The sequence below is a fragment of the Montipora foliosa genome, chromosome 11, assembly GCF_036669935.1.
Source record: "Montipora foliosa isolate CH-2021 chromosome 11, ASM3666993v2, whole genome shotgun sequence".
In the NCBI taxonomy this organism is placed as follows: Eukaryota; Metazoa; Cnidaria; class Anthozoa; order Scleractinia; family Acroporidae; genus Montipora; species Montipora foliosa.
This window is the reverse complement of record NC_090879.1, coordinates 27,100,715-27,119,507: the sequence shown is the minus strand read 5'-3', so window position 1 is coordinate 27,119,507 and position 18,793 is coordinate 27,100,715. Positions and strand designations below refer to the sequence as shown.

Sequence of the window (18,793 nt, the reverse complement as noted above, 5' to 3'; positions counted from 1 at the left end):
ATGATTGATTGAGTCAAAACCTATCCATTGATAGACTTAGCATTTCTCTAAATATATACACCTTAATGAACAAGTTTAACGACCATGTTCGAAGTTAATTAGGCCCGCGTTTTTCTTTTTTTTTTTTTACATAAACTTGAAAAATACAAGGAGCAGTCTAATTTGAGGTGTTATGAAGAACGTCAGCACTCGAGGATAAATTTTCATTTTCTCCCCTAAATTAAGTGCCGTTCCGACGAGTGTCATTTTCGAAGGAATTCCACACCCTTGCCATACAAAAAAGGTTGAAACAGTCCCGACGTGATAACAATAACGCGAATTTATATTTTGATATGACGTTCTCGTTGTCGTCGCCGCTGTCGTTGCTTAAGCTTCCTATTAAGTGACTTACGTAAGCTGTAAATTCAGTAAGATATTCATTTTTACGAAGACCTTTGTCTTTGAATCAAGCAACAAAGACAAACTTCTAAATTCGAGGGCCATAGTGTGGAATACGGTCTTCTAAACTAGCCAATTATACCAAGCGTCTAAGAGATATCATAATGTTAATGTCTGATTATTGTTTCTAGAGCAGAAAATTTTCTCAATTGACCCCAGAAGCCAACATGTTTTCGATGGGTAGTGTTCGACAGAGATCCCGACTGAAACAACTTACTCTGTATGACGTAAGCCACATGACATGTCGAAGACAAAGAGCATTTTACGATACACAGTTGTGTATCACTGACCTGTGGGAACTCAGCAAACCTCAATCGCCTGTCCCCATCCTACCACTCATTATTACATTGTTGACTGTTAGTCCTTGCGAGCACTTAGTTAGAGGCCAGGCCCGGGTTGCTCGAAGCATGGTTAGCGCTAACCAGCGTTAAATACCATGGAAACCCCTAGGTTTTGATACCTCTTAACCAACGGTTAGCGCTAACCAGGCCTCGAGCAACCGGCCCCTGGCTGTGATCACATGACTAGCTTCCACGCGTGGGAAGCCAAGCATGTTGTTCAGAGTCTGCGCCGTTGTAGGCGATTGTGTGGGTTTTACTTCACCGAGAAGGTCCTTTGGTGACGGTTCAGTCGTTTTGGGTGCTTGCGTGGTCGTTACTTGAACTTTAAAGGGAAAGAAAATAATAGATTCAGACACCACGTAACTATTTATATTTTCTAGTTTTATTGGTTGGGAATGGGATACATAAGGAGCAAGGTTGACTTAGCCGTGAGAGCACTCGTCTCACACAAATGGGTTCCATTCCCGGACTTAACGCAATATGCGGGTTGAGTTTGTTGTTTCTCTTCTCTGCTCCGAAATTTAAAGGTTTTCTCCGGGTACTCTGTTTTTCCCCTCTCATGAAAAGACCATGATTTGATTTGATTTCTAGAGGATGGCCTGTCGAAAAACTGATGATAGAACGTTATTTCATCGCCCCCCTCCACATTGAAATAAAGACAATTGTAATGATGATATTACATTATAATTACTTACCCTCATGAAATCCTATTGTTTTCTCTCTGCATTAAATCAACGATTGCAGTCTTTTATTAAAAATGCTAAAACAATTGCCTGAGGAAAACGGAGGTGGTCCTTTGTGTTAGCAGGGAAATTATCAGTCAGGGGTAATAAATGTGTACTAAACGCGCTAAATCAAACAGACTGAAATATTGCAGCCTGCAAGCTTCAATATATTGCAGAGATCCTGTTTAAGCAAGTTTAATGTGTGCACATGTAAAGTAGCACTATCCATGATAATTTAGAACTTTGTCAACAGCACCGTTATGGTCTAACTTTCGTTTATTGCAACTCAATTATTAATTGTTCCGAAGTGCCACTTCAACTAAAACTTTCAAACACTGAGTATCTTTCCAGGATACTCTTGGCCATCTTCCTTTCTCACTTCTGTAACTAAACGAGCCAATCTCGTCTAAATCTATGCTCTATTTTACAAAGAAAATGAAAATGCCGCTTTTACAGGTAGATAAAAAATTAAACACTGGCAGAAATGACTAAATGTTACAAGCGTTTACTGCAAATTTGCAGTGTTACTCGCCATGCACGTGTTACATGGTATTTCATTGTTATAGTTGTTTTACCCTCAGGAACAATAGGTGGTTTTACCTGACGTCACAGCAGCCATGATGGTGCACAGAACAATAGAGAAAAATGTCTTCTGGGAATTTGATTCTCTTATAATGCAAAACATGAGCCATAATTTGCTATTGTTTTGTGCACCAACATGACCGTCTCATCACGTGATTGAAAACCATCTATAGGATTTGATGAGTATGACAATTATAACACATACGTGCGACTATAATAATAATAATAATAATGGTTTATTGCAGAGTATCCAACAAAGTGAGGTTCCTCATCTACAATATCTACACTATAAATCAATTCTAAAAAAGTAGAATATATACATATTACAATTGTGTTCACTGCTTGAAGTTCCTCACATGAAAGATGTCTCTTCACACTACGACAAAAGGAATTATACTCAGTTATGTTTCTAATAGCGACAGGGAGCTTATTAAAAGTACTTCCTCTCAAGTGCTGAACAGTACCTGATTCTCTCGGAATAGAAAGGACAGGCGCAATCGAAGATCTCAAGCTATAAGCACTGAATTGTATAGATTTAATTTAAGATACTCAAGAAACGTATCATCATATAGCGACTTATGAGTTAAGTATATTTAGTCCAAGGTTCTTAATCACTGGAAGCCAGATCAACTTTTTTAAAACCTATCTCTGTTATATCTGTATGTATGTGTTTATGTAAGTGGCGACCAGAGTGGTTTTCGGTTGCAAAGAAAATACAGAGTGTGTCTTCAGTGCTAAGTATAACTTTAACAAAAACAAGAACAAAAAGTTACACATGGGAGGGGTCGCTAGGACCAGGAGAATATGAGATAAGAGAGCGGATCCCTGTACCCCCATAACAATTATTTGAAATCTATTTTTAGATTGCGCTCATGTTTTTAAGGTTTATTTTTATCTTTTTTCTCCATGTATGTATGTTAATTAACTTTATTCAGTGATTCTACCTGCCGCAGCTCAGAAGTTAAGCCGTTCCAAAGCACCGCCTCGCTATAGCTAAAACTGTCTTCCCAAAAAATGGTATTGGAACAGGAAGTTTGTTCACGGAGTGAACAATTAGTAACGTCAGATCGATTGATAAATACATCGCTTAAATACTCGGGTGTAAGACCATTTAAAAGTATTTAAAGACCATGGTGGTTTTGTCCTGCGTACCCAATTCTCTCAACTCAAGGATATAGTAAGAAATAGCGGAAAACGATCTTTAGTAAAAAGTAGATTTTTATTCTGATTATTCTGATAACAAATTTGGCTTTTGCCTCTGGTCAAAGCGATCTTCTAATGGCAAATAGGGTGCTTCGTTTTCGAATTTGGTTGCTTCGTTTTCGAGTTTTGAGTGCTTCATTTTCGAGTTGGGATTCGACTTCGTTTTCGACTTAGGGTGCTCAGTTCGATTTCGACCTTTTGGGTGCTTCGTGCTTAGTTTTTCGTTTTCGAGTGCTTTGTTTTCGATACTTCCCCTGCCGTGAAGCTGTGAGAGCAGAAAAAATAAGCGCGCTGGTCTAGTCAGATAATTAAAAATAAGCATGTTTACAGGCAGTAAGGCTTGTATCTGAATCGTCGGGTATTCTTAAGGCCAGAGACTTTTTTTTTTCTTTTATCTTTACCGGGCGCAATTTCATTTTCCGTTTATTTGTGATAATGCTGGAGTCAAAACAACGTGATATCACAGAGCGGATAATAGAACGATTTCCGCAATATTTAAAACTGCAACTGAACAAATCACTTTCAGCGCCTTCGCCAAGTAAACACGATTCTTCCAAACTGCTGACGGTCTTCTCGTCCTGCTGTAATCAGTCTCTGTATTGTTTAAACGCAGTCTTTTAAATTATTTGCAAAAGGTAAGTTGAGTACTCTATAGATTATAAAACGGTTTAGGTCCAATCAATTCTATCCGAACATCGCTACGTTGAAACAATGCAAATATGGTCAGATTGTTAATCGAGATCAGGTTGGCTCCAAACTTGCTCTTCTGTTTGCTAAGCTTATCACAAAAAGTCGGGTCACTATATTTTAGAACTTGATTTAAAGATAAAAAATGCGTGCGTTTTGCTTTTGACACCATTACAGCTTGTTATAGTTTTTTTTAAAGTTTAATTCATGCTAAATCTTTTAGTTACGTTCTAATTCGCTTCGCTCAAACGAACGTAAAACATTTTACCCTTAAATTCCCGTAATACAAACAAATACCACGAGAAATATGGTAGGATGCGCAAGCGTATCCAAAACAGTTTATTATAAGATAGAAATTACAAAAAGAAGTTGATATTGCTCTTTTTTTTTTTTTTTTTTGTTTTTTGTTTTTTTTTACAACTCTTAGATACTACTGTATGCTGAAACTAATCTACGTTCGATAATACGTTACAAACCTAAATACTTAGTTACATGCAACCTGTTTTCAAGGCTTTCTTCAACATACATATCCTTGGCAGAATCAGATTTCCACCTACCAGGAATTTTAAGTAGTCTTTCTGGAATCGAATTCCTACTATGGCGTACGGCAGCTGTAATGCCACCGGATCTTAAACTATGAAGACCATAAACATTAGGGTTGTATAGCCCAGCTGACTTAAGGTATCCCTTAAGATATCTCTACAGGTAGTATAAGAAATCTTTCCGCTCCTCAGGGTATAGCTAGAAGTACTACGGTGAAAAACAATTGGTCTAAATAAAGGGAGAGGACTGTTTAAGTCAATACCAGATAAATCTAAATAACGTTGTAAAACACCAACAGGACAGTACTTAGATCCAGATGCACTAATATAGACGAAATTCCCTTTCCTATAAACATCTGTCTTACTACGAGGCACAAAAATTCTTATATAATCGCTGTGAAATTTGATATGCTCCGGAACGATATTGCATAATTCGTCATAACGAAAAAACCCTGCGAAGGCTAAAGAGCACAACGCAGCAATACGGAGATTCTTTAAATTAGCATCTTTCCTGTTATGAATATCTAAAATACGCCTTATAATTTCTGTGGAAATAGGCTTCTTTTTCATAACTGGCTATGACTTCTGGCGTTTAGCAGATTCGACGACATTTCTGCAAAATTCGCTATCTAAAGGATTACGATCCAAACTAGGGACAAAAGAATGTAACCATTTAAGGGCCGCATGGGCTAAAATTACTGAGGAACTAGAAGCGGAAGACTGCTGAACTTCAAACAAATATAGAGAAACAACACTAAGAGGAAAAGGTAACTGCATGTTGAACTGTCTACTTTTAGACCAGTCCAAGAACTTTCTGATAACACGAACGTAAGCTTTAGTAGTCGAATCCGACCTGGACTTCAACATAACATTTAGCACTTCATAAACGTTGATTGAAGAAAACTGTTGAAAGCCTTTCCAAGAATTACTTGATAGCATAATCTGTAAAGACAAGAACAAAACATACATACTAGAAGAACAAAAGAAAGACAGAACATCCTTTAATAACCGTACAAAAATCAGTCATTGATGAGGCCAGTGCCACGTAAGACGTTAAATGATCGTATGGGCCAGTGCCGCGTAGATCAACAACCATTGATTAGGCCAGTGCCACATAAATCAACTATACTCCTATTAGGACAGCACCATATGAAATGACAGACCACACATTAGGCCAGTGCCCTACAAATAAACGGCATACTGCCTTGGCCAGCGCCAACAACTGAAAAAACATAGGCTAGTGGACACACCGTCCAATAAATTAATCAGTAAATTTTAGTCTAACGGCCTGCTGAGATTTAAGATAATGTAATACGCGTGGGATGATACCAACTGGATGGACTACTAAGCAATTTTCCCCTCGAAGAGACTGAAAGAAAAATCAACACCCGAGGAATTGGGATTCCAAAACCTCGAGAAATACTTGGGGATCTTGCGGTTATAATAATTTGCAAAGCAATCTACACTATGCGGACCCCACAAGTCATCGAGAAAAAGAAAAAATTCTTCAGTAATTTGCCAATCATCAGTATCAGTTAAACGACTTATATAAACAGCTTGTTGATTCGAAGTGCGAGGGATCCACTGTGCATCGAAATGAATTCCCGATCGGATACAAATATCAAAAATCCCTCTGGCCATTTGTGCAAACCTAATTTCATGCTGCCCACTTCAACAATCTGAGCAGCTACTTGGCTATCCGTAAACCACTTAACATGCGATCCAACACTGAGGCAAATGATTGCAAAGAAACTCAATAACAGACAGTTCTCTCCACATTGAACTTTGACCTCTCTGGTTCTCCGACCACATTTTGTGGCACACAAAATCATTGTTAAAATCAGTAATAGCTCCACCTCCGGTGGAACTGGCGTCAGAATACACAAAATAACTTGGTACCTTACTTACAAAGCAATACCTAGCGTTGATATTAACCATACTTTCCTTCCTTCCTTCCTTCCAAAAATACAGTTCTTCCTTGCAGTAATCGTCAAGAAGGGATATAGAATCCCAATTATCCCTGCACGCGGTGGACAAGACACAATGTCTGGTCATTATCCTGCCAATGTTACCAACTACAGGCCAGGTAGAGATAACTTGACCTGTGAAGGAAGACAACTCTCTCGCGGTAACTTTGAAATCGGCTTCAATAATATGATCAATTGAGTTAATGATCTTAACAATTCTCCTTTCCACAATTTTAAAAGTACCTAATGCAGCATTCCAGGTAATACCCAGCCAGTCCAATACTTGGGTGGGTTCCCATACCGATTTATCTTCATTGACAACAAAACCTGCGTTGCACAAATCCGCCCTTACAGCCCCGGCCTTAATGCGACAACTTTCTCTATCCTGAACAATCGCCCAACCATCATCCAAGAAGATGGCTTTACAAAGACCCTGTACCCTCCAATAACGCACGCCATGAAAACCCCAGAAAAGTTTGGTGCTCTTGTGCAATGTCTACATGATGGTAACCACTTTTTAAATCGAAGGAAAACATGAACCCATCCTTCACAAAATAAGACATAGCAATTTTCCAGTCCTCTTACTTAACACTTTGCTTAATTAATGACTTGTTGACATGGCGCAAATCGAGAATAACCTCTTCTTACCGCATGGTTGTTCAGAAACTGACAAAGGATTTACAACAAAAGGCTGCTCATTAACCAAACGCACCCGGTCTGAATTAAGGAGCTCAAGAACAGCTTGATCCACAAAAACAGCATAAATATGAGCCGACTTATTACTTTTCAGTTTTACGGCCAACGGAAAACTAATGAATGGCAGTCTGGAGCCATTTTCAATAATAGACAAAATGAAATCCGGAGCACCTATAGATCTGCAGAAAACTAAATTATTCTTCAGATTACCCTTAACACGTAATGAATGTCAGCTTTCAAGTTCGTAATCCTGTGTAAACTGATGTACCTGCGCCAAGGCATCATCATTGCTTTTGTTGAGCTGATTGGCCTGAGGTTGGCTTGTTGTAGGAGATTACAGGGAAAGAATTGTAGCTAAGGGGCTGGTAACTTCCCGGCCAGAACAAGGATTGGCAGTCCTTAGCCCAGTGTCCAAATGTGCTGCATTTGAAACAGCGGAAGAAGTCGCCAAAAGCGTCTCTACGGCCTGAAAGATAAAGGCAATGACGAAACCTGTAGTAAACGGGAGGTGGGGGGGGGGGGGGGGGGAGGCTTAAAGCAGAAAGATGAATAAACTGTATGGAACCGCAAGCGTGAATGGTACTCAAGAGACAGCGGAGGGTATAAATACTAATAACTGGCCAATCCTGACATGCATGAAAAACAGAATGCACAATAGTGGGTGCGGCAGGTGTGAAATGAAAACACCGCAACTAATTACTTGGAATACCAGCGGAAAATATATATTAGTTTCAAACTATGACGAAGGAACGGAAACTATGTGTATGTTTCTAGTACATTGAGGAAAAGAAAGTAATTTGTGAGGCACGGATCATTCCAAGAAAAAAGAGTATTTCCATTTCGTTATTCGTGTTCCCTTTTTTATTTACCTTTTTCTTTTATTACACTGCAGATTTCGTTCTTTGGTCGCGCTCTAATTACTATGCTGTGTCTTTCTGAGTGCCTCAGGAAAAAAGGTAAGTAATTTTCAAGTTCGTTCTAATGATCTTAAATACTTTAATACTTCAAGAGTATTGAAACTAGCGCTGTGTGTTTGACTATAACGTTTCGCCAACGGCTGTGATTAAAATTCAGGACGAATAAACAATATCCTAGGCCAGCAGGCTTTACAAAATAACCGTAACGCCTGTTTGAATCGAAGAAAAGTTTCAGGCGCACTACAGTTAAAGTGCTACTATGTTCAAAAAATCGTTTCCTTTTTTCTTCAGATTTTCAGTTTGCAGTGTCTAATAGATCTCAATGCCCCCGCCCCTTCCCCGTCAAAAAGGCTTTGAGCATAAAGTACGATGTTCTTACCCAAACGCAATGCAATTCCTTTCTACGTGTGGTGGACTTACGATGTTTCACAGTTTGTAATTTTAAAGCTCCAGTAGATGATAAATAAATTCTCTAACTTGGTCAATGAACCACTGATCCTTGGCGCGCATTTATAAATAATTATTGTGAACACACAGTCAACTATGATCAAATAGATGAATTCTTGGTTTTCATCCACGTGATGAGACGGCCATGTTGGTGTACAAAACAATAGAAAATAGCCTCACAAGTTTTGCATAAGAATACGCCATTTCCGAGTTCATGTCTGCCTTCTCTTGAAAGCGAGTCTAAGTGCAAAGTTTTTGTGATGGTAATTAGTTCTGCTTTACATCTGAATGAAAACTAATTACCATCACAAAAACTTCGCACTTAGACTCGCTTTGAAGAGGAGGCAGACATGAACTCGGCCGCCGTGATGTCAGATGCAAACCATCAATAGGACATTTTATGACGAGTCCTCTCCCCTAAGTTTTCTTTGTTAAAGTTGTCATTGTGCTGGCTTTTTAGTGATAAGTGACGTTTAGACCTCTCTGATTAAATGAAACGCGTTTTGTCAAATAGCAGCTGGTAAGTCAAATGCTAAACAAGGCGGCATGAGTGCGTAAAGATTCAAGAAGCAGTTTTTCAGAAGGAAGATTTAAAGCTCTTGTTCTTTCCAAAGCGTTAGTTCACTATTGTGCCAGCATTCTAGCTCACTCGGTTTTCATTGGCAACGCGATGCTGAATTTTGCAACTGCCGAACTTGATATGTGTCATTTGATTTTATTTGTTTGATGATTAAGCAAGTAAAGCAGAACTGGTTTGCTCAGTCGATGACTTTTTTCAATCAATCATTTATTTTTACACGTTACGTCAAAGAGCTATAAAACTCGTTCAAGATTCAACATTAGCCATTTTTCGCTCGAATTTTAGTTTCGTTTCGTTTTGTTTCATTTCATTTTGTTTGTATATAGCTTCGTTAATTCTTTAAGTCGCCGAGTGGCCTTCACTGGTAAAACTTCAGCAGAAACATGTGGACTCGACATAAAAGTGTCGCTATACCAGTATTTTCGGGAAATAAGAAGACGTATGAGAGTTGGAAAGCAGCATTCATTGCCTGGATTGACAAAGCACCCACGACGCCACAATATATCCTCCTTCAGTTACGGCATTACTTATCAGTCCTGAAGACTATGGAGAACTTAGGACATTCAGGATACGCTTACGAAGCTGCAAAAGAGAGATTAGAACGTTAATTTGGCGGCCAACGGCGTCAAAATGCCATTAAACTGGAAAAATTGGAAAATTTCAAACCCATTCGACACGACCTCTCAAAGGATTTGGAAGAGTTTGCGGATCTGTTGGACATATCATTCAGTTATTAACTTTAAGGAGGCGGGAAGATCTGCAGAGAATGGAGATGGGTCCCTATACTTAAAACTGCAAAAGAAAATGACGGAGCCAATCGCTGAGTCTACGAGAATTTTTTAAGATCTAATCCGCGGAAACCCTGCAAGAGTCGGTCACACAAGAATCACAGTTTTATACCATTGCGCATGATACGGTCAGAGGTCTTACCAAAGGAGACTGGGGCCCTGCAGGTCAACGCAAGATAAACACTTTTTTGCAGAGCCCTCGATATCCGATCGCAAGCAGCGACAATGTCCGGTTAGTAGCAAACAACATGGCGTTTGGAACTGCGAGTTGTACCAGAAGATGACTGTTCCTAGTCGCTGGGAAGCGGCAAAACAACTCAATTTATGCTATCGACGCTTGAATTCTGGTCACCAAGGAAGCTTATGTCGTCGAAGCAGAATACGTGCAGTAAATTGTTGTCGCGAAAACCGCCATAGGCTGTTGCATCGAGTTCAAAGTGTGAATATCATGCACAAATCCAGACCAGCCATCAGCAGTGGTTTTGCATACATCAGGAGGAAGGATGGAGACCTTACCAAGACCGTCGGTTGTTCCTTCCACCAATTCTGCTGAGTTACCCGGGGCCGAGACATCCCAACTGACTACGGAGTGGGAGCAGCGAAATAGCACTGAGAGATCGATGACCACAGTAGCCCATAACGAATCAGAGGCACCTGCTTTTGTTGTGCTCCGGACCGTTCCTGTAATCCTAAAAAATGGTAATCGCCGAATAGAAGTGAACGCCCTGCTGGACGATGCCAGTACAAGGACTTACCTCAATTCCGATGTGACCGCCCAATTAGGCCTACAGGGAGAATACCAAAGAGTGTCAGTGAACGTGCTCAATGGAAGAGTTGCTCAGTGCCTCACTGAATATCACGCGGAAACACATAGAACTGAATACCCACTCGCGGCCGAAAACGCCCTCAAATCGAAAAATCAAGAAAACCGCCAAAAAACTGGTACTGGCCATACTGGGATACGGGCTTTATCACTCGCTAGGCCAATGCAATTGGCTCATGTACAGACACAATAGTTCCCAGATAACCTTCGCTAATAGTATTCCGTTTTCAGAATTCGTTTTCTTTTGCAAATTGATATTCCGTGAATTCTGTTTTTCCTAATCCGTAATGAGAATAGCCAGGATACTTCCAAAAGAATGCACCCTAAAAAAAGCTTGGTGCTTATAGAAACATCTTACCACCTCTTAAAATGAGGCTTCAGAAATAAGAAAAGACACAGTTCGGCTGTAACCCGGCTTCCAGCACCATGCGTGTTTTAACCCCTTTACTTTGATACGGTAATACTGCAGGTCATCCCTTATTCGCTCTTGAAAGCGAAGGTTGGCTCAACCTCGACAATGCGACCACCTCTCATGGTCTAAACCTATAGATGAAATTATTACGAGGATATCTACAACTACAGGCACCCTTAAACGTATAAGACCATTCATCTCAGAGCAAGGCACTACCCTCCAAATCTATCAAGCGTTCATCTTACCCCACCTTTGATTATTGTAGCTCCGTTTGGGGCAATTGCAACTGAACGTTTAGTGATAAACTCCAAAACCTTCAAAATAGAGCTGCCTGGGCGATTGCCAGGACCAATTACGACACAAAGTGCCAGTTTCCTTTTAAATATGGTTAATTGGGATAATATAATATTACACGCCGGAAAAATACTAAAGCCATATTGATGGTTAAAATGATCAAAGGTCTCTCCCCAGCGTACCTCCAGAATTCATTTTATACCCGCATTACACAGTACAACTTTAGAGACTCTGAGGCTAAACTCGATTTGTCTATGCCACGCACAAATTATTGGAAGCGTGCTTTTTGTTATAGCGGGGCACTGTTACGGATACGTTTGCTCGTCCGCTTACGAAAATTAGATTCCCTAGGATATTTCAAAGCGGAAATTGACCAACTTTATTGCAGCTGTCGGTCGGGCTCCCACATGACAGTCTTGTAAAACAGTGTAGTTGTAATGAAACCTCTCACTGTAATATATACTGAAGATTTTACCGTGTATAAATAATGTAATATGTATGTTTATTATATGGCTCTCTCTCACGAGGACTGGGAACTACAAAATTCACGAATTTGATTGGCTAAAATCGACATTGACCGGCATCTAGACCAGTAATGTTATTGGGGTGAAAAGATGCAAACTAAAATGCAAAAATATTAAGTATTTTCTTCTACCAATATTTATTCATGGAAGTGCCAAACAGCATGATGACAAAAGAGAGGATGACGAGCAAACTTTGACAGAATTAAGTTCAGCTCATCGCCACTCATCTCCGTTCGCAAGCAAAATGCCAGTTAGTACAAACCAGTTACATTAAACCAATTAAATTGGTCTTGTTTGCCATATTATAAACATCTTATTAACCGAGCTTAGTCAGTCTGTATGGGAGAATCTTACCTCGGTCGTGTGTACTCACGACCTCGGTCAAGATTTTCCCATAAAGACCTCCTGCTCGGTTAATAAGAGCTAAGTATAGGAAATCTTATGAACGCGAATGCATTTCGTACTTATGGGCACGAGTAAAAGTTGAGAATTCCTCTGACGAGTGCAACTTGAGGACTTTCCGATCACGAGTGACCATCAAACACAAAATGCAGGAGCAAGTTCATACAAATTTTTATTTATCACTTACTCGACAAAATCTTTCCATCGCTTTGTTGCCATAGCAACTTCCGAGTTGCACTCTGAAACCTCTTTTGCCCTTTAACCTATTTATGCATTTGTCATAAACAAAAAAGGAAAGCCAACATTCTGTCGAGTAAATAATGAGTATGTACTCGGGGGATTACCTTTTTGGGTCGCTGGGCTTCTGGCAATCGGCATACAAAAGCAAAAAATTATGTAAAATAATAAGAAATTTTATGACCATTCAAAAACTCGATTAAAGAGAATTTTTGTTACAGTTATGTGCTTAGTTACCTGGCCTTTAAATGAAAGTGAGGTTGGAGTTGACCTTGTCATGATACAGACCTCCCTGCTTTTCTTATGTTAATGATGTTCTCTTGCCAATAAGTTGGAATTTGAATAAGAAAAGCAGTGAGGTTTCTATCAAAACAAGGTCAAATTTATGGGGAGATATAAGCGAGGATAAATTGGCAAGGGTGCAAATTTACGGAGTTACATATCCCCATGGAAAAATTCTATAGTGGTTGAGTGGTTGGAAAAGTCAAAAAAATAGGACTGAGTGGTAAGATACGTAATGAACAGCAATGGAAAATTTTCAGTACCGTCGATTTCAACGTTTCGAGAGAATGACTTGGTAACACAGAATACCTGATATTGAATAACCTTTCATTACTTTAAAAAGGAGATTAAATATCAAGCGTCTTTACTTTTCTTTCCTTCCAGCTTCATCCTTGATTTGACATTGGATCATCTCATCGAAAAAGCTGTCATTGTCATTTAGTTATTGAAGAATGGTAGATGGGAAGTTAAAAGCTGTAGAGCAGCGAATGCTAGAGCTTGCCATTGCGATAAGTGTAGAAGATGGGTATCGTGAAGGAGAGGCTCACTTTCATCTCGGTGGTGCTTACTTCGACCTACCTGATTATCAACAGGCCATAAAACATTATGCACAAGCATTACATATTTTCATAGAAATAGGCTGCAAATCTGAGGAAGGATCAACCTATGGAAATCTGGGATATACCTATGTTAGTGTAGGTAATTTTAAACAAGCCATTGAGTACTGCGAAAAACATCTTAGTATTGCAAGAGAAGTAGGGGATAGGGTTGGGGAGGGATCAGCCTATGGACATCTGGGAAATGCCTATTGCAATCTAGGCAATTTTAAACAAGCCATTGAGTACTGCGAAAAACATCTTAGTATTGCAAAATAAGTAGGGGATAGGGCTGGAGAGGTATCAGCCTATGGAAATCTGGGAAATGGCTATCACAATCTAGGTAATTTTAAACAAGCCATTGAGTACTATGACAAATGTCTTAGTATTGCAAAAGAAGTAGGGGATAGGGCTGGGGAGGGATCATCCTATGGAAATCTGGGAACTTGCTATCGCACTCTAGGTAATATTAAACAAGCCATTAAGTACTACGAAAAACATCTTAGTATTGCTAAAGAAGTAGGTAATAGGGCTGGGGAGGGATCAGCCTATGGAAATCTGGGAAATGCCTATCGCAGTCTAGGTAATTTTAAACAAGCCATTGAGTACTATGAAAAATGTCTTAGTATTGCTAAAGAAGTAGGGGATAGGGCTAGGGAGGGATCAGCCTATGGAAATCTGGGAAATGGGTATCGCAGTCTAGGTAATTTTAAACAAGCCATTGATTACTACGAAAAACATCTTAGTATTGCTAAAGAAGTAGGGGATAGGGCAGGGGAGGGATCAGCTTATGGAAATCTGGGAAATACCTATGTTAGTGTAGGTAACTTTAAACAAGCCATTGAGTACTACGAAAAAGATCTTAGTATTGCAAAAGAAGTAGGGGATAGGGCTAGGGAGGGATCAGCCTATGGAAATCTGGGAATTGCCTATCGCAGGCTAGGTGATTTTAAACAAGGCATTGAGTACCACGAAAATCATCTTAGTATTGCAAAAGAAGTAGGGGATAGGGCTGGGGAGGGATCAGCTTATGGAAATCTGGGAAATGGCTATCACAGTCTAGGTAATTTTAAACAAGCAATTGAGTACTACGAAAAAGATCTTAGTATTGCTAAAGAAGTAGGTAACAGGGCTGGGGAGGGATCAGCCTATGGAAATCTGGGAAATGCCTATCTTAGTCTAGGTAATTTTAAACAAGCCATTGAGTACTACGAAAAAGGTCTTAGTATTGCTAAAGAAGTAGGGGATAGGGCTGGGGAGGGATCAACCTATGGAAATCTGGGAAGTGCCTATCTGAGTCTAGGTAATTTTAAACAAGCCATTGAGTACCACGAAAAAGATCTTAGTATTGCTACAGAAGTAGGGGATAGGGCTGGGGAGGGATCAGCCTATGGAAAGCTGGGAATTGCCTATATAAGACTAGGTAATTTTAAACAAGCCATTGAGTACTACGAAAACCATCTTAGTATTGCTAAAGAAGTAGGTAATAGGGCTGGGCAAGGATTAGCCTATGGAAATCTAGGAAATGCCTATCTTCGGCTAGGTAACTTGAAACAAGCCATTGCGTACTACGAAAAAGATCTTAGTATTGCAAAAGAAGTAGGTAATAGGGCTGGGGAAGGATCGACCTATGGAAATCTAGGAAGTGCCTATCTTAGGCTAGGTAACTTGAAACAAGCCATTGAGTACTACGAAAAACATCTTAGTATTGCAAAAGAAGTAGGGGATAGGGCTGGCGAGGGAACATCCTATGGAAATCTGGGAAATGCCTATTTTAGTATAGGTTATTTTAAGGAAGCCATGGAGTGCCATGAACACAGTCTTAGTATCTTCAAGGAAATTGGAGACTGTATAGGAGAGGGAATATCGTGGTATTCGCAAGGCCATGATCATGAATTGTTGGGTTCCTTGAGTAATGCACTCTGTTGCTATCGTTTAAGTATAAAACATTTTGATAAAACAAGGCGTAGTCTGAAGTCAGCAGATGAATGGAAAATAAGTTTTCGTGATTCTTATCGCGAGTCATACACTGCTCTGTGGAGGACACTTTTGAAGAAAGGAGAGATTGAAGAAGCTTTGTATGCAGCTGAGAAAGGTCGTGCACAGGCTTTGATGGATATTTTGAAAGATCAATACGGCATTGACTTTCCGTCATTTTCTACACTTGCTCCGAATCAAACTCTTACAGCTGAATTACAGCTTTTGCCTTCACAAGCCGTTTTTGTGGCACTTGACCAGAACAAGATCACGTTTTGGGTGCTAAGAAAAGACAGCAAGATCAGCTTTCGGCAAAACGAAATCGCGAATGGAAGTGCTGATTTGTTGATGGAAACTTTTTTGAAAGGGATCGGCGTAAGGGATGGTGTCAGATGCGAGAATCGTTCTTTGGATCCACTACGCACTGACCTGTCTTGCAGGAAAAAACTTATCACTGAGAAAACAGTTCTACCATCCTCATCCTCCGTTAACTCTTTACAGCCGTTGTATGATGTCTTACTCGGGCCAATTGCAGACTTGCTCCAAGGAAACGAGTTAATCGTTGTTCCCGATGGACCTTTTAGCTTGGCTCCATATTCTGCATTGAGTGAATCTATCAGGATCCGCACCGTTCCCTCGTTGACCGCTTTTAATGTGATCGTTGGTGCACCTGAAGATTTCCACAGTAAGACTGGAGCACTGCTTGTAGGTGATCCGTGGTTGAAAGAAGTTACTAACAAGAAAGGGGAGTCCATTTTGGAACAGCTTCCGTGCGCAAAACTTGAAGTAGAGATGATTGGACAACTTCTGCATACAACACCGCTGACTGGAAAAAGTGCCACGAAATCTGAGGTGCTGAAAAGTATGAAATCAGTTGCGTTAGTTCACATTGCAGCACATGGATGCCAAAAAAGGGGAGAAATTGCTTTAGCCCCAAATACCGAACGGAAATCGCCAATTCCCAAATAGGAAGACTACATTTTGAAAATGTCGGATGTTCAGACAATTTCTCTTCGAGCAAGACTAGTTGTGCTGAGCTGTTGTCACAGTGGCCGGGGAGAAGTGAAGTCTGAGGGAGTGGTGGGAATTGCAAGGGCTTTCCTGTGTGCTGGAGCTCGGTCTGTTTTGGTGTCACTCTGGGCAATTGATGACGAGGTAACGTTGCTGTTCATGAGATGCTTCTACCAGCATCTGGTAGATGGAAAAAGCGCAAGTACAGCTCTTCAACAAGCAATGAAATCTTTTCGAGAGTCAAAGCAGTATTGCGCTATAAAGCACTGGGCGCCATTCGTGCTGATTGGCGATGATGTCACGCTGGAATTTCCAAAAAAAAGGTAAGTGAAGTTCGAGTTTGACTACTTTCAAACTGCATGGAAAACTGACTTGTTGTTAACTGGTGAAGACGGCTCATTTTATCACCTCGTGATGTCTCTTGGTGTTTATGTTCTCCCATATATAGATCTCTAAACGTCATCTTTTGTAAGGAATTCGAAGACAGCATCATCCTGCACGTTGCCATTCGCGTCGGCGCATTGTACATGTATACTCGAAAGAACCAGCTACATTTAGGACTGCTTTTTTTTTCTTTTTCCAGAATCGATGTCGAAGATGCTAGAAGACTACCTGGCAAGGCCTGACGCTTCGGTGTTGCCGAACTTGTAAAAAAAAAAAACATCAGAACGGGTTAACAATCATCGTTAAGCCAGTAGAACAAGCTCCAAAGGTTTTGCGGAAACAACCGGTGAAAGTTTTTTTCCTATTCTTCTGCATAACAAATGAATGAAATCATCAGCAATAAAGAAGACGTTTTTCTTTTCTTAATAAATTTCCAAGTTCTTTATAGTGCTTACTCCCTTGAGTTATCGGTGGTTAGCAAAGTGAAAGAATGTGTTTGCATTCGAAAGTAGTTCAATTACTGGAATAATAGTTAAGAAACTAACAAATCCGCTGCAAAGTTAGAAAAAAATATCTGGAGCAGATTCATAGCCACCTTCACAACTAGAAAATTTTAAGGTGGCCCTGATTCCGCTTCAGATAATTTTTTATACCTCTGCAGAGAGATTTATCCTAGCCTGCTAACCACTTTAAAGCCAAAAAAAAAAATTGGGGGTCACCAAGTTCGTTTCTCAAACATAAGCTTTTGAAGACAAAATACAGGGCAATTTTTTAGAAGACTTTTTCTTTGCTATGATAAACTTTTACGTCACATTAAAGAGTGCACCTTGTTAAGGCATGATTGGTGTTTCATTTGGTACCATAACATTTGATGTCATGTGAAATAACTGGGGTAGATTCAATCCTTCCAAATAGTACAGTTGGTTGAAAGTGTTGGTTTTTGAGCCTCAAGGGAACAAAAGGCTACAGGCAGCCTATACTATGGCCTCTAATTTAGACCATTTCCGTCGCAAGGGTCACATTGATGGTATTTGGATATCCGGGTCATGTAAAGCAACCGATTGTTTAACATACGCTTTAAACTGAAACCCTAATTTAATATAGGGCTCTGTTGCATTTTGCGATCTTTCATGCAACTTTTCGTGAAATGCCATAGCGAAACAAGTTGCAAGTTGCACACTTTACCATTGCCAAAAACAAGGTGAGACAAATTGCAGAACCCTTCGGGGAAAGTAGAATCCATTGCTGCTTTGCGCATTGGTTTACGCAAATTAGCAACGAAGGTTTTAAGCAATGCGTGCTGTGAAATCTGCCCTGCAACTTCTGTCTCAACGGATTGCGTCGTCAGCCAGTGAAATGTTCCTTTAACCTCATGAGATCATCGAAAGTGAGACAAATTGCAAGAAACGTTGCCCAGTGTAACAACCGTCAAGCGAATAGCATTGCAGTGTGAGAACTCTTGTCGAAACAAAATTGAGAGACAAGTTGCTGGAAAAATTGCGAGTGTAACAGCGCCTTTATGGGTCAAGTAACTAAGGAAACCATCTAACGTTGGATAAGACAATTCACTGTCCATTTGCTGATCATATAACTTTATTAGAAATCATAAATATGGTCCGTTTTACAAAATGTATAAAAATGTGTCTTCCAAACGCACATACAAAATAAGTTTGTGAAGGTAGAGATCTGTAGATTAATGTTTATTTTTTTTAAATGTTACTAAAAAAGTTTCGAAAACGAAAACACTCGGAAAAGCGAAATTAAATCACCAGGCATTAAGAATCCTGGAAAGAAAACAGTGTTAAATTCGGTGATTAGATGTAATAACTGTGTATAATTATCTACAGTTTGTAGGTATGGGCACCGATTTTAAAAGGGTTTTCTTTCAAGGGTGTTTCCTTTTCGATAGCTTCGGTGGGGATAGAATCGAAAAAAGAC

At 39.9% G+C, this 18,793-nt stretch overlaps 1 pseudogene; it reads left to right on the top strand.

Moving 5' to 3' along the window:
- The first annotated feature begins 3,894 nt into the window (after positions 1-3,894).
- Positions 3,895-16,798, top strand: LOC137976373 (tetratricopeptide repeat protein 28-like; annotated as a pseudogene).
- Positions 16,799-18,793: the final 1,995 nt, after the last annotated feature.